Source organism: Malus domestica, chromosome 11, assembly GCF_042453785.1.
Source record: "Malus domestica chromosome 11, GDT2T_hap1".
In the NCBI taxonomy this organism is placed as follows: domain Eukaryota; kingdom Viridiplantae; phylum Streptophyta; class Magnoliopsida; order Rosales; family Rosaceae; genus Malus; species Malus domestica.
In genome coordinates this window covers 11,486,285-11,513,630 of record NC_091671.1, presented here as the reverse complement: position 1 = coordinate 11,513,630, position 27,346 = coordinate 11,486,285, and the positions used below count along the sequence as shown (strand labels likewise).

The window sequence follows — 27,346 nt, the reverse complement described above, 5'->3', positions numbered from 1 at the left end:
CGGATCATCTCCCTATTATGGTGGAGATTCAGAGTTCGGTTGAGTCGTCTAGTAGGAGGAAGAGTAAAAGGTTCGATTTGAGGAGATGTGGCTTCAAAATGATAGTTGTGAAGGGATTATTATCTCGACATGGAGTAAACCGGTGGTGGGACTTCCTCTCTTCCAAGTGTGTGAAAAGATACGGTTTAACCGTTGTGCTTTGCTCGCATGGCAGAATGAGGTTTTTGGATCCACGAAGGTTGAGATTGCGAAGGTTCAGGATAAGTTAGGGGTGTTGTTTGAACACCCACATTCAGCCGAAGTTTATGAAGCAATGGGTGAATTGATAGGTCGACTTGACTCAGTTCTAGGAAGGGAGAAGACGTATTGGATACAATGGTCGCGTGTCCAGTGGTTACAGGAAGGGGATATAAATACGAAGTTTTTTCATTTGCGGGCGTCAAACCGTAAATGGAAAAATAATATAAAAGGGTTGAGGGATGCGAATAGGGTATGGTAGGATTCGAGGGTTGGCATTGAAGGCACGGTAGTGGGGTATTTTCAGAATATTTTTCGTTCTCAGGGCGTCTTGGACCGTGCGGTGCAAAAGGTTATGGGGGTATGTTCACGACGTGTTACTACTGAAATGAATGAGGAACTGTTAAGACCTTACTCGGAGGAGGAGATCCAATTTGCATTATTCCAAATGCACCCGTCTAAAGCTCCGGGATCGGACGGTATGTCACCTCTATTTTTTCAGAAGTTCTGGCATGTTGTAAAGCATGATGTGATGAATGTTGTTCATTCTTTTCTCACCTCTGGAAGATTGCTACAGGAGGTTTGTTTCACTCATGTAGTCTTAATTCCCAAGGTGAATCAACCGCATAAGATGTCACAGTTGTGAGCGATTAGTTTGTGTAATGTCATATATAAGATCGGGGGCAAAGGTGATTGTGAATCGTTTGAAGAAATTTTGAATATAATAATTTATCTGCATCATAGTGCTTTTGTCCTAAGGCAGTTGATTTCTGATAATACTTTGGTGGCGTCGGAAATAGGTCATTATCTTCATAACAAACGGTGGGGCCATGAAGGTTCTTTTGCTCTCAAACTGGATCTTAGTAAGGCCTATGATAGGGTGGAGTGGGACTTTTTCAAAGCTATGATGTTGAAGTTGGGGTTTGATAGTAAATGGGTGTCGGTGGTGATGATGTGTGTGAAATTTGTGTCGTACTCTTTTTTGGTCAATGAGGAAGCATGTGGGTATGTGGAGCCTTGTCGTGGTCTACATCAAGGTGATCCGTTATCTCCCTATTTATTCCTCCTTTGCATTGAGGGTTTGTCGGCACTTATTACGCATAATGAGCAAATTGGAGTTCTTAGCGAATTCAAATTTGTGAGCTACGCCTAGTTTCCATCATTTATTGTTTGCTGATGACAGTTTCTTGTTTGGTAAAGCCAATCTGGAATGCGCTGAGGTTTAACATAGTTTGGATGTTTTCTCCCAAGCGTCATGGCAGGAAATAAACTAGGGGAATAATAGTATTGCTTTCAATGTTAACGTGCATGGCCAAGAGCAGCAAGGGCTTGCCAATTTTTTTAGGGTCCAATTGGTGGAACGGCATGAGCGTTATTTGGGCCTGCCTACGTTTGTGGGGTAAGAATAAATGCCAAACTGTTGCTTATATCAAAAAACGAGTCCATAAGAGGTTGAGTGGGTGGAAAGGGAAGTGCTTAAGTGGAGCAGGACGTGAATTGCTTGTGAAAGTGGTGGCTCAGGCGCTGCCTACATATGCTATGAATTGTTTTCTGCTTCTGAAGACTTTTTATGATGAGTGACATTAGTTAATGGCTCGGTTTTGGTGGGGCAGTGATCCGGACTTGAGGATGATTCATTGGAAATCATGGGATAAGTTGTGCATTGCTAAATCGGAAGATGGTGGTTCTAGAATCTTTATGCTTTTAACTTGGCGGTATTGGAAAAACAAGATTGGCGAATTGTCCAAAACCCAGAGTCCTTAACAACAAGGCTGTTTAAGGCTATTTATTTCCTCAATACTCCATTTTGGGATGCCCTGGTTCCCTCGTCTTCTTCATATTGTTGGTCTAGCATACTCAAAGTTAGAATGGTGTTGGAAAAGGGCTTAAGATGGCTAATTGAGGATGGGGCTTCGATACGGGTATGGAGCGATAGGTGGGTGCCGCGACCCTCGACCTTTCATCCCATAACGATGCTACCTCTATGTTGGCAGGATATGAGGGTTCATGAGCTCATTGATGTGGAAAGGAAAGCGTGGTGTGACGCCAAGTTGACTGAGTTTTTTGAGGAAGAAGACAAGGAGCATATTTGTGCTTTGCCCATTAGTTATCAGCTTTCATCTGATAAACTAATTTGGCATTATAATGATCTGGGTATTTTCACAATCAAGAGTGCTTATTGGGTTGCATGGGATTCTATTAAACCACTGTCACTAAGTGCGTCTTTTTAAGCTTCTGGAGGTAATCCATTTACTCCTTTATGGAAAGCTATATGGAAGGCCAACCTACCAAAAGTGTAGAATATGGTGTGGCTCAGAATATTCTCCCGACAAAAGAGAATTTGTTTAAGAAAGAAGTACCATTAGATTTGAAGTGCATTTTCTGTAATGGAGCATCGAAGATGGTGGTGCATGCTCTCAAGAATTGTCATTTTGCTAGAGCTACATGGTTTGCGACCCCATGCAGCTTTCTGGTTGACTAGTTGATTCCGTCCTTTGCAGATCAGTTAAGGAGTGGTTTTTGTTATTGTTACAAACTAATCATTTTGCTTTCGATTTCATTTGTATGATGGTCTGGCATCTTTGGTAGGCGAGGAATGATCGAATTTGGTGTGGGAAGTAAGAAGCTCTAGGGGTTGTGGCGCAATGCGCTGTGGCATGTCTACATGAATTCCAGGTTATAGCAGATCTTGTACTTACTGCTCAGTAACAGACGCCTTGTACTCGGTATGGGGGAGAAAGTGGTTCGATGCCTGGGGTGGTAGTGGAGGATTGGGTGAGTTTGAATGTGGACGGAGCTACTAAATTGCAGGTTCAGGTGGGTCAGGCTGGTGCGGTAATCCGTGACGCGCATGGAGCTTTTGTGGCAGCAACAACATGCTTTCTTCCCTTTGTTTCCTTGGCTATCCACACTGAGTTGCTAGCCATTAAGCATGGAGTGGAGTTGGCTCAACAACTTGGCTATCAAAAGGTTCAAGTAAAAAATGACTCCTCCCAAGCAATTTCCATTATCAATACTTGTGTGGATCGTGCTTCAGTTATGGATTTGCTAGTGGATGATATTTTACATAGTGTAGCTTCGTTTACTGCTTCGAAGTTTATTTCTATTTCTAGGAATAATAATGGTATTGCCCATTGTTTGACAAAGGTAGCAGTGTCAAGTGGGACACGTTTAGTTTGGATTGAGGAGCCTTCGAGTGTTATTTTGGATCTTCTCATCCAAGAAACAATGTAACTTTTCCAAGTTAATAATATTGTCTTTCCTTCAAAAAAAAAAAATATATATATCCACAGCACCTTTTTTATTATCTACTACATGCTTAACATGTGGTACAGTCATTCATAATTATGGGACATTTTGAAATAAATGCCTCAATTTTGAATTTTTTAAATAAAACATCCATGCATTTTAAAGATTTAATTAAGCCCTTCTTCTCATAATTTTGGTGCCACATGTATAAGAATTAATATTTTTTTGTACCAAAAGTACATAACCTGCCACTGTCCCATAGTTCTTAAAACCTCACGCCAAAATTCTTTATAATCAGCATTTTGATTACCCTCTCCCTCTTTGGAGATAATTGTAAAAAAAAATAAGTAGTTAAATACAATTTATTTTCACAATACTTCCTACAAGTTAGCAATGATTATCTACGATTTAATATATATTTAATTTTTTAAAACGATTTAAAATATTTTTAAATCCAACGAAATCAAACGTACCAAAAATAGGACTAACAACAATATAAACGTACCAGTAAATAATGTGTACAAAATCGAACGTACCAAAACTGAAAATAATGTACCAATATCAACAATATATACTAAATCGAACGTACCAAAACCGCAAATAAACGTACCAATCAACGTTTTTTACAAATTCAAACGTACCCAACGACAATATACACATAATATGTTGTACCTGATAATAGTTTGTCAACAACTATAAGTAAAAAAAAAATGCAAAGAAAATAGTCACTAATAAAAAATATGAAAAAATTAAAGGAAAACTAATGAAAGGGGATTGAAAACTTTGAGTTTTAACGATAAGGACAAAATAAAAGGTAAAATGAATAGTACCAGGTTTGACTTTTTAGTGTAAAAATTTGGTTTTTCATTAAAATTAACAGTACCGTGGGCTTTTCGTTAAAACTTCCAAAAATTAATGTGGATCACCAACGATTTGGAAAAAAATCCATAAAAACAACCCATTTGGAAAAAGATAGAATATTTAATGTTTGTAGGACATGACAATTTATTTTGATCGAAAGAATATAATTGAAAAAAGAGATAATAGAGTTAATAACCAATATCCCACTAAATAAGAAAAAAAACACATCCAACAACTTAGAGGATAAATTCAGAAATTAATACTTAACATTTTATTTAAAAAAAATACAAATGAGTTGTAATTTAAATTAACTGAAAATGCGAAAGATGTTTATTAGTCAAAACATTTTAATCAAATTTTAAAAAGACATAAATATTTAATCTAAAAGATATAAAAAAAACTGTAGGAGATTCTACAAATCCACTTTGCGTGCTCTCTACCTTCCCCATGCCCCCCATCTCTTCCACTTTATCTTCTATTCCTCTCTCTTTTTCTCTCTCTCATAGTGGCTTCCATATCTACTCCAATCCTATGTCCCCACAAGCACCCATGTTCATACTTCCTCTCAAACCTTCTTCACGTTTCCTAATTCGTCCCTTTACCGATGCAAGAAGAACCCTTCTTCCTCCTCCGAGCCAACTCAGTGGAGATGAGACTCTATTGACCATAATATCTTCAAAATTGCCATCAAAAGCTTTGTTTTTGAAGCAATTTTCCCTAATTTCGTTGAAATCCTTATAAATTCGGCCTTGGTTTCGCCCTCTTTCTCACCTCCGCCGCTCACTCCATTGATCCGTCTATCCATTGCTCCGCTGTCACTCCATCAATTCGTCCATTGCTCCGTCGAATCTCATCGCTTTGCCAGCCAATAGGAAGAGTTTACATTTGGATGAATATTCCTTTTTCTTTTGGTTGGGTAAGTTTGATTTTCATTTGTATCATTTTTTTTATATTCCTTTATAAATGAGTCTTTGATAACCAGAATTACTTGTGGTAAATAAGTAATCCACAACGGCAATAGTACCCATGGTAAATTCCAATCTACAACGGGCACTGTTTGTGGTTACATTACATTTGACAACGGGCATATCTCGTGGTAGAAATTGAGATTTTTTATCACATCCAAATTACTAACGGGTACAATGTTTATGGTGGATTGCAATCTATCACGAGCATTCACCGTGGTAGATGAGCATTTTTCTTCTAGTGTGGAGAGAAACTCTCACCCTAACAGGAGAGAAAACTCCATTAACTTGCTAAATCACCCTATTGCAATTATTTTACACTCTTCATTGATCTCTTGGTCAATTATTTTACAACTCTAGGTCGGTCAAGCTGCCGTCTTTGCTGCCGTCTTTGTAGCCGTCAAACGATCGGAAGATCTTGCGCATTCTGCTCCTCCTCCATTATTCGCCGCCACCATCGATTTATATTGTTTGCTTAGCTTGCATGACTAAGTTCACAAGAGAAAATTAGGGACGAGGATCCTCTTCTAATTCTCTTTGTGAGGATCTCCAGGACTCTCCAATCACGTCTGTTCATCGTACATCGTATGATCATAAATCATTGTATTTTTTTATTTAAAGTTGAATATAAACTGTACCTGAAGAAAAATAGTTGCACGATGTACGATGAACAGATGTGATTGGAGGATCTTTGAGATCTTAAGGGTCCTCATTTAGAAACAAGGACTTTGTTTAATTAAATAATTAATTAAAAAGGATTAGTAGCCTCCTACATCATCAACAGTTGCTTTGGTCGAGTGGTTAAGGTGTGTGCTCGCTAAGTGCATGGGGATCCCTCGTGAGAGTTCAAACCTCTTAGGCGACAATTTATTTTAAATTTTTGTTTAATTTTTTTCGGCCATGCTTGTGGTGCTCTATCTGCATGATCATGTAAATTGGAACGGTCAATATTTGTAGGGATTACGTTACATTCACAACGTGGCCATGCAAAGCTTTTTTATCATTGTCCAAAAACTTAACAAGAAACTAAAAGTAAAAAGAACCAAACGTCTCATGATAGGATGATGAGACAATGTTGGCGATGTACAAAATCATGTTTTACCATAAAAAGTATGTACACACATATTGTAAAACACATTGTACATATATATAGTACATTCATCAATATTAACCAAAAGTTGTTGTACCATAAAACGTTTGGTAAATTCTTCAAACTGAAAACATGGGTACATTCTTCAAAACCATGAAAAATAATAATAATGACTACTATGCTTAATAACATCAATAAATTTCTTTGAATAACTTGATGTGAATACATTTTCAAATCAACAAGAAAAATGTACCCATATATGTTTAAAAAAATAGATTAAAAAAAAGTGAATAGATTTTACATAAAAAAATGGGTATGTTTTACATTAAAAGAAATCGGTATATTTTACATATAACAATTGGTATATTTAAAAAATTGAAAAATTATACAAATGGGTATGTTTAAGAGATTAAAAAAAATTGAAAATCGATGGTGGTGCTGTTAGCTTTGTACAATTTGTAATTCTTTTTTAATATGTGATTATTTAAAAAAAAATTGTATTTATAGTAAATTTCCAATTTTGTGGGTTTATATATATATATATATTTTTTTTTTTGGAAATTTTTTTTATAACGGGCATTACTCGTGGTAAATAAGTAATCCACAATAGCAATAATACCCGTGGTACATTCCAACCTACAAAGGGCACTGTTTGTGGTTACATTACATTTGACAACGGGCATAACTCGTGGTAGAAACTGAGACTTTTTATCACATCCAGTTTTCTAATAGGCACAATGTCTGTGGTGGATTGCAATCTATCACATGCATTCATCGTGGTAGATGAGCATTTTTCTTGTAGTGCAAAGAGAAACTCTCACCCAATCGGGAGAGAAAACTCCATTAACTTGCTAAATCACCTTATTGCAATTATTTTACACTCTTCATTGATCACTTGGTCAATTATTTTACAACTCCGGGTTGGTCAAGCTGCTGTCTTTGTTGCCGTTAAACGATCGGAAGATTTCGCGCATCTGTGCTGTCTGCTCCTCCTCCATTATTTGCCGCCGCTGCCAATTTATATTGTTTGCTTCTAGTGCTACTACTGGTGCTACTCATGAGCTTGCATGAGTAAGTTCATGAGAGGAAATTAGGGAACGAGGATCCTCTATGAATCCTCTTTGTGAGGATCTCCGAGAACCTCCAATCACGTTCGTTCATTGTATATCGTGCGATCATAAATCATTGTATTTTTTATATTATTTAAAGTTGAATATAAACCGTACCTGAAGAAAAATAGCTGCACGATTTACAATGAACATATGTGATTGAGGGATCTTTGAGATCCTGAGGATCCGAAGAGGATCCTTATTTAGAAACAAAGACTTTGATTAATTAAATAATTAATTAAAAAAGATCAGTAGCCTCCTATGTCATCAACAGTCGCTTTGGCCGAGTGGTTAAGGCGTGTGCTTGCTAAGTGCATGGGGATCCCCCGCGAGAGTTCGAACCTCTCAGGCGACGATTTATTTTTAATTTTTGTTTAATTGTTTTTGGCCATGCTTGTGGTGCTCTATCTGCATGATCATGTAAATTGGAATGGTCAATATTTGTAGGGATTACGTTACATTCACAACGTGGCCATGCAAAGCTTTTTTATCATTGTCCAAAAACTTAACAAGAAACTAAAAGTAAAAAGAACCAAACGTCTCATGATAGGATGATGAGACAATGCTGCTGATGTAGAAAATCATGTTTTGCCATAAAAAGTATGTACACGCATATTGTAAAACACATTGTGTACATATATATAATACTTTCATCAATATTAACCAAAAGTTACTGTACCATAAAACGTTTGGTAAATTCTTCAAACTGAAAACATGGGTACATTCTTCAAAACTATGAAAAATAATAATAATGAATACTAGCTTAATAACATTAATAAATTTCTTTGAATAACTTGACATGAATACATTTTCAAATCAACGAAAAAAATGCACCCATATAAGTTTTAAAAAATAGATTAAAAAAAAAGTGAATGGATTTTACATAAAAAATGGGTATGTTTTACATTAAAAGAAATTGGTATATTTTACATATCACAATTGGTATATTTAAAAAAAATTGAAAAATTATACAAATGGGTATGTTTAAGAGAATAAAAAATTGAAAATCAACTGGAATTGATGTCATGGTCATGGCAACAGCCACAATCAGTGTTTTTTGGTAAGAATTAGTTGGATTCTGGAATAGCTGCAAACTAAGATTTAAGGGGTGGGGCCCAATTTTTTATTTATAATTTATTTTTTAATCAATGTAGACAAATTTGACTGTCATACCAGCAAAAAGGTGGGATCCATAGTTGACACTTCATCACTTAATGCTCAAATTAACAAAATAACTAATGGATGTATGAAGTTGAAATGAAATAGTAAGTAAAGGTATGTGATTACAATGTTTCAAAAATATTGTATGAGGTTGCGATTGACCACAAACCTGAGGGAATAAAATGTAATTTACTCGAAAATGAATAAGAGAAACCCATCAAACGCTAGCCTCATATCTCAGACGGCAATTTGTTTTTTATTTTTGTTTAATTAAATAGTTAATTAAAAAAAGATGAGTAGCCTCCTATGTCATCAACAGTTGATTTGGCCGAGTGGTTAAGACGTGTGCTTGCTAAGTGCATGGGGATCCCTTGCGAGAGTTCGAACCTCTCAAACGATGATTTATTTTTAATTTTTGTTTAATTTTTTTTTCGGCCATGCTTGTGGTGCTCTATTTGCAAGATCATGTAATTTGGAAATCCCTTTCGTGATTTATTTTTAATTTTTGTTTAATTTTTTTTTCGGCCATGCTTGTGGTGCTCTATTTGCAAGATCATGTAATTTGGAAATCCCTTTCGAGAGTTCGAACTGTCACAGCCCGTCCTGGAATTTTAATTCCGAGGACGTGAAAAGACGAAAATGCCCTTAAACGGGATTAAGGTGCGTAATTTTGGTATTGGTTTTACCTAAAATTCCTAAGCTATTGTTAATTAAACTTAAACTTGGACTAATAATTTTGTGTTTGGACTTTAGGTAGGGTCCTACACCCTAAATCCCTCCCCATTTCCCGTTTGTTGTCTCTCTCTCATCTCCTCAATCACTCTCTCTCTCTTCCTCAGCTCTTCCTCAGAAACTCTCACTCTCTCTCTTCTTCTCGAACGCACGGGCAACCACCAAAACCACCTAAAACCTATACCAACGTCCAAGTTAAGACTACCATTGCAACCCTGAGGACTTCACGATCACGTAGGTACCATTTTCAGGTAAGTTTCATTTCGAAAAACCCTAGTTCTAAAGACCCCGTGAATGTGTACTGTTCATGATCTTTGAAGTGGTTGTGTTTTAGGCCAAACTAAGATCATAGCAAGCTTAGTGAGGTCCCAAGGAAGCTCGGAGTGCTTCGTTGGAAGTTTTTGGACGTAAGAACACGGAGATCGACAAGTTCAAAGTTTGGCCGGAGCTTTCGAGGCGTTTTCCGGCGAATCCCCGGAGAGTTAGGAGTCGAGGTAGGTATCAATCTCTTCGTCTCGTCAAGTACTACAACTTTCCTTTTTGTTTCACTCAATTTAGTTGAGTATTGAAGAAGTTATACTCATTTGAAAAATACCCAGGTTCCGGCGACCTCCGAGGCTTTCGAGGCAGTTTCCGGCCAAACCACGGGGAAATAGGTGTTTTTCAAGGTACCATTCTCTTTTTCTCTTCAAGGGCTACAACTTTCGTTTTTGAATCACTTGATTTCGTTGAGAAATGACAAAGTTATGGCAATTTGAAAAACTGCCCAGAAAACGGCCGCCGGAAAAACCAGTCCGGCGACCCAAGGAAGAAGAAGGTGCTACAGTAAAAATAAAAAATAAAAATAAAATTATTTTAAAAATACGTCGACGTCCGTGACGTCGAGTAGATCACTGTGGTATATTCTTATACCTAAATTGAACACCGTATGAGAAAGTTATTAAGGATTGTTGGTTAGGTGTTCAAATAACGTTTTATAGTTTTCACATTTAGGTGAAAATGTGAATTGATGATCCGACCGTTGGATCGTCACCAAACTTTGATACGTTGTAATACGTAATATTTGAGGATTATTGGAACTTACGGATTGGGAATCCGAGTTACGGATCTTCCGGAATTGGAATTGTAAGTCCATAATATAAAATGTTAACCGTCACTTAGTTTTGGAAATTGACGGAGATCCGACCGTTGGATGGTAATGAAATTTTAGGATGTTGTCCTAGAGGTATAATGTGGACCTCTGGAAGTTATGGATTTAAAATCTGAGTGGCAGATCTTCCGGATCGATCAACGTAGTGACGTATTTTATATAAGTTATATATTTTATCGATATGAATTCTGAGCCTGGATTTGATTACTATTCTAGGTGGCGATCGTCATGACGCCTTGATGTGTGGTGCTAGGGAGTTGTTGGACGAACTCCAGGTGAGTGGGCAGTTTTGTTTTCCGTATATATATATACTTGACGTTTTCCCAGAAATTGAAATTTAATAAAAGTATGCTTTAAATGCAATGTATAAAATTATATGAAAAGGATATTGAAATGTGAATTGAGATGCCATGCATAAAAGTATATGAAAAGTATATAGAAATGTGAATCGAATTGCCATGCATGAAATGATATGAAAAGTATGAAATTGAGATATGATGCATATGAATGAATGGTGCGGCGGACGCACAGGTGAGTATTTAAATATTGTTATGATGATGTTGATGTATATTGAGCTCAAATCCTGCACCATGGTTTAGTGCTTATAGTATTCACCGCATCGCACGCTCGCCTTGGATCCAAGTAGATGCTGGTCGCACAGTCCACGCGGAGTGGGTGCGACGGGCCAGTCGAAGAGTGTTAGTGAGATTTCGACTGGTGGGTGACCTTAGATTATGTGCACAGATGATTGATGAGAAAAGCACTAGAGCGTAACTTGTGTGCAGAAGGCCGGACAGGTCACAGAGGTGACTCCGGTAGAGTGAGAGTGATAGAATTTGAGCTCTAGGTTCAACCGTACAGGGCTATTAGAGGGCCTCCGGTTGATTACTTTCTTGCACCTGATATGATTATTGTTGATGCATCCATACTTAACTGTTGAATTAGACATGGCATGGCATGATTGATAAAGAAAAAAATGTTGAGTTAATGAATTGAAGTATTGAGAATATATATGTATATTTATATTTTACATTTCTGGGAAAGTATACAGGTTTTACGGAGAGGGGTTACAACGTTTTGAGAAATGTTTGGATTTGGAAAAGAATTGTTTTACTGACCCACTCAATTTTGGTTTTGCGCCCCTCCAGGTTCAGGAATCACAAAGGTGTGGTGACTACGAGGAATTCGACGGTGTTCTGACAGATTGGACAAAATTAGGACTCACCTTCGGGTGTATCAACTTATAAATTGTATCTTAAAGCTTCCGTACTGTGCAAATGGTTACGTCACTCTCACGTGACGGCCAGCATGCCCTCCTTCGGGACGGGGTGTGTCACGAACCTCTCAGACGATGGTTATTTTTAATTTTTGTTTAATTTTTTTTGGCCATGCTTGTGGTGCTCTATTTGCAGGATCATGTAATTTGGAACGGCCAATATTTGTAGGGAGTATACGTTATGTTCGCAACGTGGCCATACAAAGTTTTTTTTTTTTATTGTTGTAAAAAAACTTAAGAAACTAAATGTAAAAAGAACCAAACGTCTCATGATAGGATGATGAGACAATGTTGCCAATGTAGAAAATCATGTTTTGCCATAAAAGTATGTACACACATATTATAGAACATATTGTGTACATATATTACATTCATCAATATTAACCAAAAGTCACTTAACCATAAAACGTTTGGTAAATTCTTAAAACCCAAAATATGGGTACATTCTTTAGAACCACGAATAATAATAATAATAGTTAATTAAAAAAATGAGTAGCCTCCTATGTCATCAATAGTTGCCTTGGCCGAGTGATTAAGGCATGTGCTTGCTAAGTGCATGAGGATCCCCCGCAAGAGTTTGAACCTCTTAGGCGGCGATTTATTTTTAATTTTTGTTTAATTTTTTTTTGGCCATGCTTGTGGTGCTCTATCTGTAGGATCATGTAAATTGGAATAGTCAATATTTGTAGGGATTACGTAAATTCACAACGTGGCCATGCAAAGCTTTTTTATCATTGTCCAAAAACTTAACAAGAAACTAAAAGTAAAAAGAACCAAACGTCTCATGATAGGATGATGAGACAATGTTGGCGATGTAGAAAATCATGTTTTACCATAAAAGGTACGTACACACATATTGTAAAATACATTGTACATATATATAGTACATTCATCAATATTAACCAAAAGTTGTTGTACCATAAAACCTTTGGTAAATTCTTCAAACTGAAACATGGGTACATTCTTCAAAACCAAAAGTTACTATACCATAAAAAGTATGTACACACATATTGTAAAACATATTGTGTACATATATATAATGCATTCATCAATATTAACCAAAAGTTACTATACCATAAAATGTTTGGTAAATTCTTCAAACTGAAACATGGGTACATTCTTCAAAACCACAAAAAATAATAAGGTTTTTATCACAAATGATCCCTGAAATTAACCTATCCCATCAAGATGGTCCATGAAATTGAAAATCAATGAATATAATCATTGAAAATGGATGTCACAAATCAATGTAGTCATTCTGTGATAACTTTGTTAACTATTATGTTATGTGATGATGTGACACTTAACTGGGTCCCACAAATATAATTAAATATTGTTATATGAATTAAAAAATATTTAAATAATAAAATAACAATTTTAATTTTTTATAATTAAGAATTAAAAAAAAAAGGATAAGAATAACCAAAAGTCACTGTACCATAAAACGTTTGGTAAATTCTTCAAACCGAAACATGGGTACATTCATCAATATTAACCAAAAGTCACTGTACCATAAAACGTTTGGTAAATTTTCAAACCGAAACATGTGTACATTCTCCAAAACTACAAAAAATAATAGGGTTTTTATCATAAATGATTTCTGAAATTAACCCACCCCATCAAAATGTTCTCTGAAATTGAAAATCAATCAATGTAATTCCTAAAAATGGATGTCACAAATCAATGTAGTTCTTCTGTGATAACTTTGTTAAATATTCTGTTATATGATGATGTGACATTTAACTGGGTCCCATAAATATAATTAATTATTGTTATATGAATAAAAAAATATTTAAATAATAAAATAACAAATTTTATTTTTTATAATTAAGAATTAAAAAAAAAGGATAAGAATAAAAAAGATGATGGTCATCTTCTTCCCGTCTTCACACACCAAAAAATCCCAGTCGGCCGTGCAAGTGTTTTGCAAATTCATATTCAAGTCTTAATGAAACTTGGGTCACTACCTTTTCTGCAAAATACCCAGATCGAAGCTCCTCTCCCAGCCCACCCCTCAAAACGACGCCGCGCGCACCAACTCTCTTCTTTGAATAACACAAACCCATAGAACTCTCCAAAACCAAGCCCTGCACCCAGCTTGTTCTCCAGCACGACTTTGGGTACACATACAGCAAAGCTCCAGTCTCTGCTACTATACCGCTCCCTCGCACTGCCCATCTAAAACTTTTTCCAAAAATTTCCTAGAGTGCAAAGCCACCTGCAAAGGGAGGCAATTGATCGGATTTTCGGGGTTTGGCTAGGCGGCGCTGAGCTCCTCAAGAGTTGCACGCCCGACTGGATTGTTTGGAGTATCACGATGGGAAGATGATGATTTTTTTTTTTTTTTGGAAGTTTTTAATTATACAAAATAAAAATTATTATTTCATTATTTAAATATTTTTAGTTTATTTGACAATATTCAATTATATTTGTGGGACCCAGCTAAGCGATACATCATCACATAATAGAATATTTAACGGAGTTGTGACGGAATGACTACATTGATTTGCGACACCTATTTTCAAGAACTACATTTACTGATTTTTAATTTAAGAGACTATCTTGATTGAGTGGTTCAATTTCAGGGATCATTTGTGATAAAAACCTAATAATGAATACTAGGCTTAACAACATTAATATTTCTTCGAATAACTTGACATGAATACATTTTCAAATCAATGAGAAAAATGGCATATAAGTTTTAAAAAATAGATTAAAAAAAAGTGAATGGATTTTACATAAAAAAAGGTGATTGTCATATCAGCAAAAAGGTGGGATCCATAGTTGACACATCTTCACTTAACAGTCAAATTAACGAATTAACTAATGAATGTATGAAGTTGAAATGAAATAGTAAGTAAAGGTATGTGATTAAAATGTTTCAAAAATATTGTATGTCGTTGCAATTGACCACAAATCTGAGAGAATAAAATGTAATTTACTCGAAAAATGAATAAGAGAAACCCAGCAAAAGTCAGCCTCACATCTCAGGTGGCTATTTATTTTAATTTTTGTTTAATTAAATAGTTAATTAAAAAAGATCAGTAGCCTCCTATGTCATCAATAGTCGCTTTGGCCGAGTGGTTAAGGCGTGTGCTTGCTAAGTGCATGGGGATTCCCCGCGAGAGTTCGAACCTCTCAGGCGACGATTTATTTTTAATTTTTGTTTAATTTTTTTTCAACCATGCTTGTGGTGCTTTATTTGCAGGATCATGTAAATTGGATACTTTGTGATAAAAACCCAAAATAATAATAATGAATACTAGGCTTAACAACATTAATATTTCTTCGAATAACTTGACATGAATACATTTTCAAATCAACGAGAAAAATGTCATATAAGTTTAAAAAAATAGATTAAAAAAAAAAGTGAATGGATTTTACATAAAAAAGGTGATTGTCAAATCAACAAAAAGGTGGGATCCATAGTTAACACATCATGTAATATCCCATATCGGCTAGGGGAGTTGATCATGTAAGCCTTATATATATATTCTCATCTCTACCTAACACGAGGCCTTTTGGGAGCTCACTGGCTTCGGATTCCATTGGAACTCCGAAGTTAAGCGAGTTCGCGCGAGAACAATTCCATGATGGGTGATCCACTGGGAAGTTCTCAAGTGAGTTCCGAGAAACAAAACCATGAAGGCGTGGTCAGGGCCTAAAGCAGACAATATCGTGCTACGGTGGGGCCCGGGCCAGGATGTGACAATTTGGTATCAGAGCCAATCCTTGGTTGGAAGTGTGCCGACGAGGACGTAGGGCCCCCTAAGGGGGGTGGATTGCCACATTGCCCAGGGGAGTGGATCCTGTAAAGCCTTATATGTATATTCTCATCTCTACCTAACACGAGGCCTTTTGGGTATGGTTGGGCAAACGGGTCCTGGACCCGCGGGTAGGGGCGGGTAATACCGGTACGGGGCGGGTACGGGTCGGTTCTTAGTTTTGTAAAAATAGATCGGGGCGGGGCGGGCCAGGTAATTGAAGTTTTAGGGGCGGGCCGGTTCCAAAATTATAGGATCCGCGAGTACCCGGACCGGCCTGTTTGTGTTAGATTGGACGAACGAGATTTAATATCATCTCCCCATCCAATCTCAACCGTCAGTTCAAGTTTTCAACTTTCAACCCTAGCCAACCTTCCCCGAGTCCCCGAGTTCCAGAAGCATCCTCAGCCTCAGCAGCCTCAGACCTCAGTCTCTCGGATTCTCAGACTCTCCATCGACTCTCTTTCCCTGAGTCTCTCTCCCTATCCCTCTCCCTATCCCTTCCCTCGACTTCGACTCACAGTGCTCACCTCACCACTCTCACAGCGCTGTCGCGAGTCGTGACCAACATCATCACCCCCCATCACCGCCTCCGCCGTCGCAACCACCATCATCACCCCATCACCGCCGTCATAACCACCATCATCACAGTGCTCACCTCACCACTTTCTCGTTCTTTCTCTCACCCCTACTCGACTCGACTCGACTCTCTGAGACTCATAGTGACTGAGTCGACCTCATCTGTGTCGACATCACATCAGCTAGCCACCATCACCATCGCGGCATCGTCTCCTGACTCTCCTTCAATCCTCCCAATCGCGAGTTCCGACCACCACCACACCATCCTCGCCGTCAAGAACACCACCATCATCCTGCAAATCCCTAGGTAATTTATAAATTAGGGTTTCTGATTTAGGAATTTAGGATTTTTGCATAAGCTTTTCAATTGATTTAGGAATTATGTGGGTTTCTGATTTAGGAATTTAGGATTTTTGCTTAAGCATTTCAATTGATTTAGGAATTATGTGGGTTTCTGATTTGGGAATTAAGGGTTTTTGGGGCTATGATTGCATAAGCTTTTCGATTGATTATATGGACTGCTGCGATTTGATTACTTGCAGAAACGTTTCTATTGGTTTTGAATTTTATGGATCTGCTTATAGATTGTAGATTTTAAGTTGTTAGGTATTTAAATTTGCAGAAACTTTTCGATTTGTTACAATTTTTGAACTAAAATTGGTAATTGAAGGTTGAAGCTGCAATCTTAATGCTTGTAAGTCAAAGCCAATAGTTAAGATTATTTGATATCCATAGTTTATTGGTTTCGATTTTCAACCCCGAATCGGAACTAACTAGATTATTGAGCAAAGCCAATAATGAAAAGTTTGTTGGCTTTCTTTATGTTTTTGAAATTTCTTTATGTTTATGAAATTTGTAATATATTTCATAAACATAAAGAAAGCCAAAATGTAATATATTTCATGTTTTTTCATTGAATGTTTATAGCCTCATAAGCTAACGGATAAGAGGGATGTTTATGGCCTCAGTGTGGTGTTTTTGGAGCTTTTTACAGGGATGCAGCCAATCTCACATGGCAAAAACCTAATTACAGATTGTGTTTTGGATAACTATATATATGAACCATCTTCTATGCTTTGCATGTGAGAATATAACTTCTTTGTCAAGTTAACATCCCTTATTGTTAATGCTATTTAATCCCTGTAACCGACTAGCTGCACCGGTTTTTGTGTTATTTACAAGTTTTCCTGCACTTCAGGTAAACATTGCATTCCAATGTAATGTTTTGCCAACAGACAAAATGAATATATTTCATGTAATTACTGATTATGTAATATGCTTCTAATCTCTCATATCTAATGATCTCATATGTTTCTTCCTCAATTGTAATTAGAGAGAGGTCAAAAGGAAGGGTGTCGTCCTTCTATCATAAATCATCAGAATATTGGAAGTCATTTCGGATGTTAATTTGGATGTTATTACAAATTTTATGTTATTTTGGATGTTAATTTGATCTTTGGACTTTGGTCTCGGATGCTATTTTGTTGTTTAGGATGTTATTACGGAGCTTATATGTTATTTTGATGTTCGGACCTTGAACTTTCGATGTTATTTAGATTTTTTATGTTATTTGAAATTTTGGATCGTAGTATCTGTAGGCTCTGTACTCGGTTCTAATTTTGGATCTTGGAAATTTGGATTTTTCATGTTATTTGGAATTTTGGATTTAGGAATTTCAAAGATGAAAAAAAAAATTGGATGATGCAGTAGACTATGTACTCTGTTCCAATAAAAAAATAAAATGCAATTGGACCCAACAATAAAAAAAAAAGAAAAGGTAAGTGGAACCGTGGACCAGGCTCGAATCGGCCCGTTTCAAACGGGCCGGGTTAGGTCCGGTTCCAGATTCAAAATTTTCATTACTCGGCCCGCCCCGGCCCGTTACAATTTAAAGCGGGTCCGGTCTGGTCCCTCCAATTTTGGGCCCGGCCCGGCCCGTGCCCACCCCTACTTTTGGGAGCTCACTGGCCTCGGATTCCATCGGAACTTCGAAGTTAACCGAGTTTGAGCAAGGTCAATCCCATGATGGGTGACCCACTGGGAAGATCTCATGTGAGTTCTTAGAAACAAAACCGTGAGGGCGTGGTCGGGGCCTAAAGCAGACAATATCGTGCTACGGCGGAGTCAAGCCCGGAATGTGATGGGGGCCCGGGCCAGGATGTGACACATCATCACTTAATGGTTAAATTAACGAATTAACTAATGAATGTATGAAGTTGAAATGAAATATTAAGTAAAGGTTTGTGATTAAAATGTTTCAAAAATATTGTATGTGGTTGCAATTGACCACGAACCTGAGGGAATAAAGTGTAATTTGCTCAAAAAATGAATAAGAGAAACCCATCAAACGTCAGCCTCACATTTCAAGTGGCGATTTATTTTTTATTTTTGTTTAATTACATAGTTAATTAAAAAAGATGAGTAGCCTCCTATGTTATCAACAGTCGCTTTGGCCGAGTGGTTAAGGCGTGTGCTTGCTAAGTGCATGGGGATCCCCCGCGAGAGTTCGAACCTCTCAGGCGACGATTTATTTTTAATTTTTGTTTAATTTTTTTTCAACCATGCTTGTGGTGCTTTATTTGCAGGATCATGTAAATTGGAATGACCAATATTTGTAGGGAGCATATGTTACGTTCGCAACGTGGCCATACAAAGCTTTTATTTATTATTGTCCAAAAACTTAGGAAGCTAAATGTAAAAAGAACCAACCATGCTTGTGGTGCTTTATTTGCAGGATCATGTAAATTGGAATGGCCAATATTTGTAGGGAGCATATGTTACGTTCGCAACGTGGCCAAACAAAGCTTTTATTTATTATTGTCCAAAAACTTAGGAAACTAAATGTAAAAAGAACCAAACGGCTCATGAGAGGATGATGAGACAATGTTGCCAATGTAGAAAATCATGTTTTGCCATAAAAAGTATGTACACACACATATTATAGAACATATTGTGTACATATATATAGTACATTCATCAATATTAACCAAAAATTACTGTACCATAAAACGTTTGGTAAATTCTTCAAACCCAAAATATGGGTACATTCTTCAGAACCACTAAAAAAAAAAAAAAAGATATTAGGCCTAATAATATTAATAAATTTCTTCGAATAACTTGGCATGGATACATTTTCAAACCAACGAAAAAATGTACCCATATAAATTAAAAAAAAAATAGATTAGAAAAATGTGGGATCCACAGTTGATACATTATCATTTAACGGTCAAATTAGCAGATTGACAAACAGAAGTATGAAATTGAAATGAAATAATAAGCAAATGTATGTGATTGAAATGTTTTAAAAATATTGTATGAGGTTATAATTAACCACAAACATGAGGGGGGTAAAATGTAATTTACCTAAAAAATAATAATAAGAGCAACCCACCAAACGTCAGCATCTCCTCTTTCTTTTTGTGCAAAGCTCTATAGTTGTAAGACTATAAGAAATGTTTACATACAATTATAAGAAAATTTGCTGGAAGTGGAAGAAGAAGGAGAAAAAATGAGAGTGTGAAGTACCAAATGTTTCCGTTTGCCCGTTCAGGTTTTGCATTTCTTTCCTCAACCGTTGTACATTCGTGTTTAATTTATTCTCGTAAGCTGTAATTTCCTATGTTTATTAATTTTACTTTTCATTAGGGTTAGAAATTTGAGCAATAATATGCTATTGTGGTGTATTTTAAAAGGCTAAAGATGCTTCTATGCATGTTTGAAGGAACAATTTGAGTTTGTCAACCACTATCTTAGCAGGTTCGGTTTTTCTTAATGGTAGTCTTAATTGTTCATGTTTTGTACTATCTTGCTTAACTTGATGCCTTATTATCGTTTTGTTGTAATTTTCAGTTTGCCTTCAGATTTTTGGTGCAATTACCTAATTAGTTTGTAAATTTGACATCTGACTTGGTGCTACATGTATTTTAAGTGAAGAACGAATGTGAAGTTTGTAACTCACACAATTCAGACATGGACAATTGTTGAATACAGGTGCTCTTCATTGCTGACTTGTTTTACGGCTTTAAGCATGCAAAATTTTCATGCTCAGTACTTCTCACTTTTGCATCTAATAACGTCTTCAATTGCTACTTAATCTTACGGCCTAGTGATATTCATCTTCACTTATCATTTTGGAGGCCGGAAAGACTTACAGAGGCATTTCAGCCTCTCCTGACCACCATCATGTGATTCACCAACGCCAAGAATTGAATCCAAAACGTGTCATATGAAATACGGGCCCTTATTTCTATATATAATTGTAGAGCTGGACATAAAAATCATGGAACCGAATCGAACAACGACATAATAAACCTGAAAAAACCATGTTGACAAAAAATAATCAACTTACGTTCAAGAACTGGACCAAACCATCCATATCCATTTCGGTTTTCATCTTGGTAGAACCTCAGAACTAGACCAAATCGTTTATTTATTTTTTTAAATATCTTATTCACTTGGCTCATTTTATATATAGACTCAAAGAAATTTAATTAAGTCCAAGCCTAAAATCATGATAATGCTTTCACCCACTCTGCTCATTTGTTAATATCATAATAATGTCGGCTAAATAGCCAAAATGGTGCCTGAGATTTGCATAACTTATCACTTTGGTTCCTGAGATTCTAAATCAATAAAAGTGGTCCCTGAGATTGTCCACCATCCATCATTTTGGTCATTCCGTTAAAAACTTCGTTAAATGTTCCGGAGCTCTTGACCGGAAGTTTGGGCAATTTTCAAAGCTTTATAACTCAATCGTTTCTTAACCAAATTCGATCCATAATATATCAAAATGAAGATAGGAAAGTTTAGAATAATATTATACCTATTTGGAAGCCCAATGGTAGTCCGAGATGGCCGGAAAATAGCCTCAAAGTTGACTGGTCCGAGCAAAAACTGGAAAACTCGTCGGAAACTGGGTAAACTTTAAACGTTCATAACTTCTTCAATATTCAACGAAATTAAGTGATTCAAAAATAAAAATCATACTTCTTGATGAGAAAAATAGAATGGTACATTTTTTGATGACTAACTTGAGACCTAGATAGCCACTTTCGAGCCATTTTTCGGTCAAGCCAAGGTGAGTTAGCCATAAAAAAAGGTACCATTCTCTTAGTCTCATCGAGAAATATGATTTTCATTTTTGAATCAATCGATTTCATTGAGTATTGAAGAAGTTATGAACGTTTAAAGTTTATCCAGTTTTCGGCGAGTTCCCTCAGACCAGTCAACTTTGAGGCTATTTTCCGGCCATCTCAGGCAACCATTGGGCTTCCAAATAGGTATAATCTTATTCTATACTTTCCTATATTCATTTTGATATATTATGGGTCGAATTTGGTTAAGAAACGATTGAGTTACGAAGATTTGAAAATTGCCCAAACTTCCGGCCAAGAGCTCCGGGACACTTAACAGAGTTTTTAACGGAATGACCAAAATGATGGATGGTGGACAATCTCAGGGACCACTTTTATTGATTTGGAATCTTAAGGACCAAAGTGATGAGTTATACAAATCTTAGGGACCATTTTGGCTATTTAGCCTAATAATGTCCTTTTTTATCGTCGATGGTCTAAAAGAGGGGGTTTAAAACCTAAATTTTAAGTTTTAACGCAAATGTTGAAAATGGTCTAAAAGAGGTTTAAATGTAATTTGAATTATTTGAGAGTTAGGCTTGTTCTTCTTCATGCTTATATTCTTCCAAAAAAAAAAAAAAAAGAATCATTTTTTTCGTTGATTTTGTTAGAACCAACAGAACGATAAAGAACTTGTTTATGCAGAAATTAGAATACGTTTGATTGCTGGGAGAATAATCTTATTGAATTAAAGAACAAATATGGCTATTAAATAGCCTTACATCGGAACAGGAAGGGAAATAACAACCCCCACGACTTTACAACCCTATAATCGTGGTGCATGACTAAGTCCAAAACAAATAAACTTGTCACTTAAGACCATCTCCAAGCGTTGGGTTGAAAGCCAATTTTTTTAAGCCCGGAAAATTTAGCTTTTAGCCCAGAAACAGTTTTTTTGCTCCAACCCTTAAGGCCTAAAATTTTAGCCCAAGATTATTAAAGAATGAACTTAAACTAATTTTTTTTCTCTTAAATTTACTTTAAAAAAAATTATGTAGACTATCATAAACTAATTTTATGAACATTTTAATCTAAAAATATTTAAATTCCGATAAATATTTAAAAATCACTAAATCGATACATGAAACACTATGGAAGAATATGAAAATCATGATAGAGATGTATAAACACAAAATTCATAAAACACACAAAACACACAGAACACATGTAAAGCACATACAAAACACATGATAGAGATGTATAAACACAAAATACATAAAACACACAAGACACACATAACACATGTAAAGCACATACAAAACACATGTGAAGGACATACAAAACACATGATAGAGATGAAGCACACACAGAACACATGTGAAACACATGACACACACGAAAAACACATGATGGAGATGAAGCACACACAAAACACATGTGAAACACATGACACACACGAAACACATACAAAATACATACAAAACACATGAAACACATGAAACATAAACTTACACACATGAAACTGAAACCTTCAATCATCCTCTATATAAACACAGGTTGAATATCAGTTGATCACATAATCTTTCAACCTTCAATCATCCTCTATATTCATACAATCTTTCAACCTTCAATCATCCTCTATATTCACTAATCTTTCAACTTTCAAAGTGTTTTTATTTCCTAAAAATCCTCAATATCTCATAAATGGGTGATAGAAGAAGGCGTAGCAGGGCAATGCAGATGGCACAATACCAAGCAAGCCTTGACATTGAGGATGTAGAAATGATCAACACAGAAGCTAAATTTGCAAACTCGCTTATGCAATATGAGCACCATGCTGAATCTAGCTATTGTGATTTTGTCACGGGGCGTTCATTTGTGTAGCGTGATAGAGAAGAATGTCATGACTGAATAATGAAATATTATTTCATCGAGCGTCCGAGATTTCCTGCTCATGATTTTCAGAGGCGGTTTCGGATGAGGAGAGAGCTTTTTGAAAGCATATTGAACACAATTATCAATCATGACCACTACTTTGCAAGGAAGATAGATGTCGTAAGCCACCAAAGTCTATCACCTCATCAGAAGCTCACATTTGCATTTCGGATGCTAGCTAATGGGTGTTATGCAAACTCAACTGATGAGTATTGCCGGCTTGCGGAGACTACTGCTATTGAGAACATGAAGCGCTTCTGTAAGGCAATTGAAGCCATATATAGAGCCATATACCTCCACAAGCCAAATTGTAAAGACTTGAAGAGGCTTTTACACAAGGTAGACAAAAGAGGCTTCCCTGACATGATAGAAAGTCTCGATTGTATGTGTTGATGCACAAAACCGGAGGTCTTAAAACAACGTAAATCCAAATGTGAATCTGCAAGAAATGTAAATAACACAAGATGTATCGTGGTTCACCCCAAGGTTTGGGCTACGTCCACATTGATTATGTATTTATCTAAGGGAGAGAGGGCTCTGAGAGTGAGAGCTTTGAGAGGGGGTGAGAGGGCCTAGGAATTGGCCTCCCTTAATTGTGAGGGTGATGGGGTCCTTTTATAGAATAAAGACTCCTTACTTATTACGTATTTGCCTATTACTTTATCACATAATTACATTTAAGTCCCCCGAGTATTTGTACGAGATCTAAATACGAGGCCCTACATATGGTATAAACAGTAGTCCCCCAAGTCTTCAGTTAAGAGAGTCTTTTGGCTGGAGACTTGAAATTCAGTCCATGTGTAGGCCGAAGTAACTAGATGTTGTCTTGAACTGATGTTCGATATGAGGTGGTGCTTAATCTAAAATGATGCTTAACTAGAAGTAGCACATGCTGCGAGGCTGCGAGGCTCGTGGCTTATGTTGCCTTGATTGACTCGGCTTGTGGCATTGAAGGTGATGAAGTCCCTTTTATAGAATAAGGGCTCGCTCCTCAATACATGAATGATGGGCTAGAGTTAATGCTCTTTAATGATGGTGAATGGGTCCCTTTTATAAAATAAGGGCTCGCTCCTCAGTACATGAATAATGGGTTAGGAGTGATGCTCGTGGTGAGGCGGTTGCTCAGCTGGCGGCGATGCTCTCTAATGAAGGTGAGGGAGTCCCTTTTATAGAATAAGGGCTCGCTCATCAATACATAAATACGGGCTAGAGTTGATACTTGCGGCGAGACGGTTGCTCAGTAGGCGGTGATGCTCTCTAATGGTCGTGAGGGGATCCCTTTTATAGAATAAGGGCTCGCTCCTCAATACATAAGTGATGGGTTAGGAGTGATGCTCACGGCGAGGCGGTTGCTCAGCTGGCGGCGTTGCTCTCTAATAAAGGTGAGGAAGTCCCTTTTATAAAATAAGAACTCGCTCCTCAATACATAAGTGATGGGTTAGAGTTGATGCTTGCGGTGAGGTGGTTGCTCAGTAGGCAGCGATGCTCTCTAATGAAGGTGAGGGAGTCCCTTTATAAAATAAGGGCTCGCTCATCAGTACATGAATAATGGGCGCTCTCTAATGAAAGTGAAGGAGTCCCTTTTATAGAATAAGGGCTCGCTCCTTAATACATAAATAATGGGCTAAGTTCCCCAAGTATTTTTCATAAGGCCCAGTTGAGGCCCAATATATGGTACATAATGTAATTCCCCAAGTCTTCGGTCAATAGAGTCTGTTGGCTGGAAACTTCAAATTAAATCCATGTATAGGCCAAAGTGGTGGTTGTTCGGAGGTGGTATTTGTATACCCTGCACTGAATCTTTATAGGTGAAGCTTTGCAAGTGAAGCTTTGAAGCTAGAGCTCTGTAAATGAAGCTTTCGAAGCTGGAGCTTTTGTAAATGAAGCTTTTGAAGCTAGAGCTCTGTAAATGAAGCTTTTGAAGCTAGAGCTCTATAAATGAAGCTTTTGAAGCTGATTGACATGAGTGATGCTCATGAATGTTTATGTTGATTGACATGAGTGATGCTTATGGATGTTGTCATGAATGTTTATGTATGATTTTCATGAGTGATGCTCATGAATGTTTATGTATGAATGACATCAGTAATGCTCATGTATAATTTGAAGTACTGGGCGTACTTTTGATCACCTGGTTGGTGGCATGAAGGAGAGTATGGGTTGTACATTTCATCACCTGGTTGGTGGCATGAATGGCTAGTTGCCAAATGATATTAGAGTACGGGTTGTACATTTCATCACCTGGTTGGTGGCATGAATGGCTAGTTGCCAAATGATATTAGAGTACGGGTTATACATTTCATCACCAGTAGTCTTCAGTCAAAAGAGTCTTTTGGCTGGAGACTTGAAATTTAGTCCATGTGTGGGCCGAAGTAACTAGATGTTGTCTTGAACTGATGTTCGATATGAGGCGGTGCTCAATCTAAAATGATGCTCAACTAGAAGTAGCACACCAGGTGGTATAAACAGTATGCATTGGGAGTGGAAGAATTGTCCTACTGCTTGTGCTAGCCAATTCAAGGGCCATCATAACAAGCCAACCATCGTGCTCAAGGCTGTGGCGTCTTACGCCACATGAATTTGGCATGCATTCTTCGGCGCTCATGGAACAAACAGCGATATCAACGTTCTTTGGTATTCTCCTATATTCGATGATGTTGTCAATGGATCGGCACTAGAATTTCGGTACAAGGTAAATGATAATAGGTATGAGCTAGGTTACTACCTAACTGATGGTATTTATCCTAGTTGATCTATCTTTGTCAAAAGTTTTTCTCATCCCAATAGTGCAAAGAAGAAATTATTTTTGCAGAGGCAAAATTCTTATAAGAAGGATGTGAAGAGAGCGTTTGGGATCTTACAAGCTCGATGTGCAATTGTTAGAGGGCCTGCGTGACTTTGGCATACCGAAGACCTTTATTCAATCATGATAACATGCATAATTTTGCATAACATGATTGTGAAATATGAGTACATCAAAATTGAAGAAGATTCAGACGAAGATGTGGATGATGACCAACCAACACATGCGAGAGCAATGGCAATAGATGTTGAATATCTCGCTGCAACCACATATGAGACTTGACAGGATAGGGTCAGTGAGACCATCTCCAATGGTTGGGCTAAAAGCCAAATATTTTAGCCTGAAAAATTTAGCTTTTAGCCCAAAAACAGCTTTTCTGCTCCAATCGTTTTGGCCTAAAATTTAGCCCGGGATTATTAAAGAATGAACTTAGGCTATTTTTTTTCTTAAATTAATTAAAAAAAAAATTAATATGTAGACTATTGTAAATTAATTTTATGAACATTTTAATCTAAAAAAATTTAAATTCCGATAAATATTGAAAAATCACTAAATTTTCCACAAAGCAAGCTTTCAACTTTTACCAATCTTTCAACCCTGGGCTAAATTTTCCTTGCTTTGTCACCCTATGCAAAAAATACATAAAAATAATTAGTTGCAACATAATAATATGTACATGACAAATAAAATATCAAGAACAAAACTCACAATTTCTGTGGCGCTCCTTCCACTAGCCATGCCAACCACGGCTCTCTTCAAGCTTCCCTTCCATAAAGTGCATGCTTTGTTGATAGTCTTCCACCGATCATAAACACCACCACCATCCCCCTGCCGCCATTGCAGTTTTCTTGAAACTTTGCAATGATTTTATCCCACAAAACCTTCTTATTTTGATTTGTGCCAACTGCACCATCTTCGCTAACAGAAACCCATGCCAAGCATAGAGCAACATCTTCCTCACAGGTCCAATTACGACCTCTAATATGCTCTCTTGCCATGTTGAACAATTTGGAAATGGAAAGAAATGGTAGAAAGATAAATTGGAAGAATTGTAAGAGAAAATTGAGTTTTGTGTGGATGTTTGAACAAATACATAGGTATTTATAAAGTTTTTGGGTATATATTTTTTTAAATTATTTTAGCGGTTGAATTTAAATTTTGGCCGTTAGATCTTTTTTTTTTACTGTTAGATTTGATTATATTCGATCTTAGCCGTTGGATTCAATGTATTTTAAAATAACATATTTAAAAAAATCAAATTTGAATTTGGACTGTTGGATCAACCAATGGTCCTTGAAAACTAGCCATCCGATTCAAAATGTAGCAGTTGGAAATCGATGGGTGGCCGACAACCCGCTGACAG

At 36.8% G+C, this 27,346-nt stretch overlaps 1 long non-coding RNA gene and 3 other non-coding genes across 4 annotated transcripts; all 4 read left to right on the top strand.

Moving 5' to 3' along the window:
* Positions 1-7,784: 7,784 nt before the first annotated feature.
* On the top strand, positions 7,785-7,866 carry TRNAS-GCU (transfer RNA serine (anticodon GCU)). The gene has a single exon. It is a non-coding gene; the product is annotated as a tRNA-Ser (tRNA).
* A 1,585-nt stretch (positions 7,867-9,451) lies between these two features.
* On the top strand, positions 9,452-11,768 carry LOC139189700 (uncharacterized). Its single transcript, XR_011573554.1, has 5 exons — positions 9,452-9,655; positions 9,739-9,898; positions 10,004-10,072; positions 10,771-10,829; positions 11,703-11,768. It is a non-coding gene; the product is annotated as an uncharacterized lncRNA (long non-coding RNA).
* A 3,128-nt stretch (positions 11,769-14,896) lies between these two features.
* Positions 14,897-14,978, top strand: TRNAS-GCU (transfer RNA serine (anticodon GCU)). Its single transcript has one exon. It is a non-coding gene; the product is annotated as a tRNA-Ser (tRNA).
* Positions 14,979-18,616: 3,638 nt separating this feature from the next.
* TRNAS-GCU (transfer RNA serine (anticodon GCU)) lies at positions 18,617-18,698 on the top strand. The gene has a single exon. It is a non-coding gene; the product is annotated as a tRNA-Ser (tRNA).
* Positions 18,699-27,346: the final 8,648 nt, after the last annotated feature.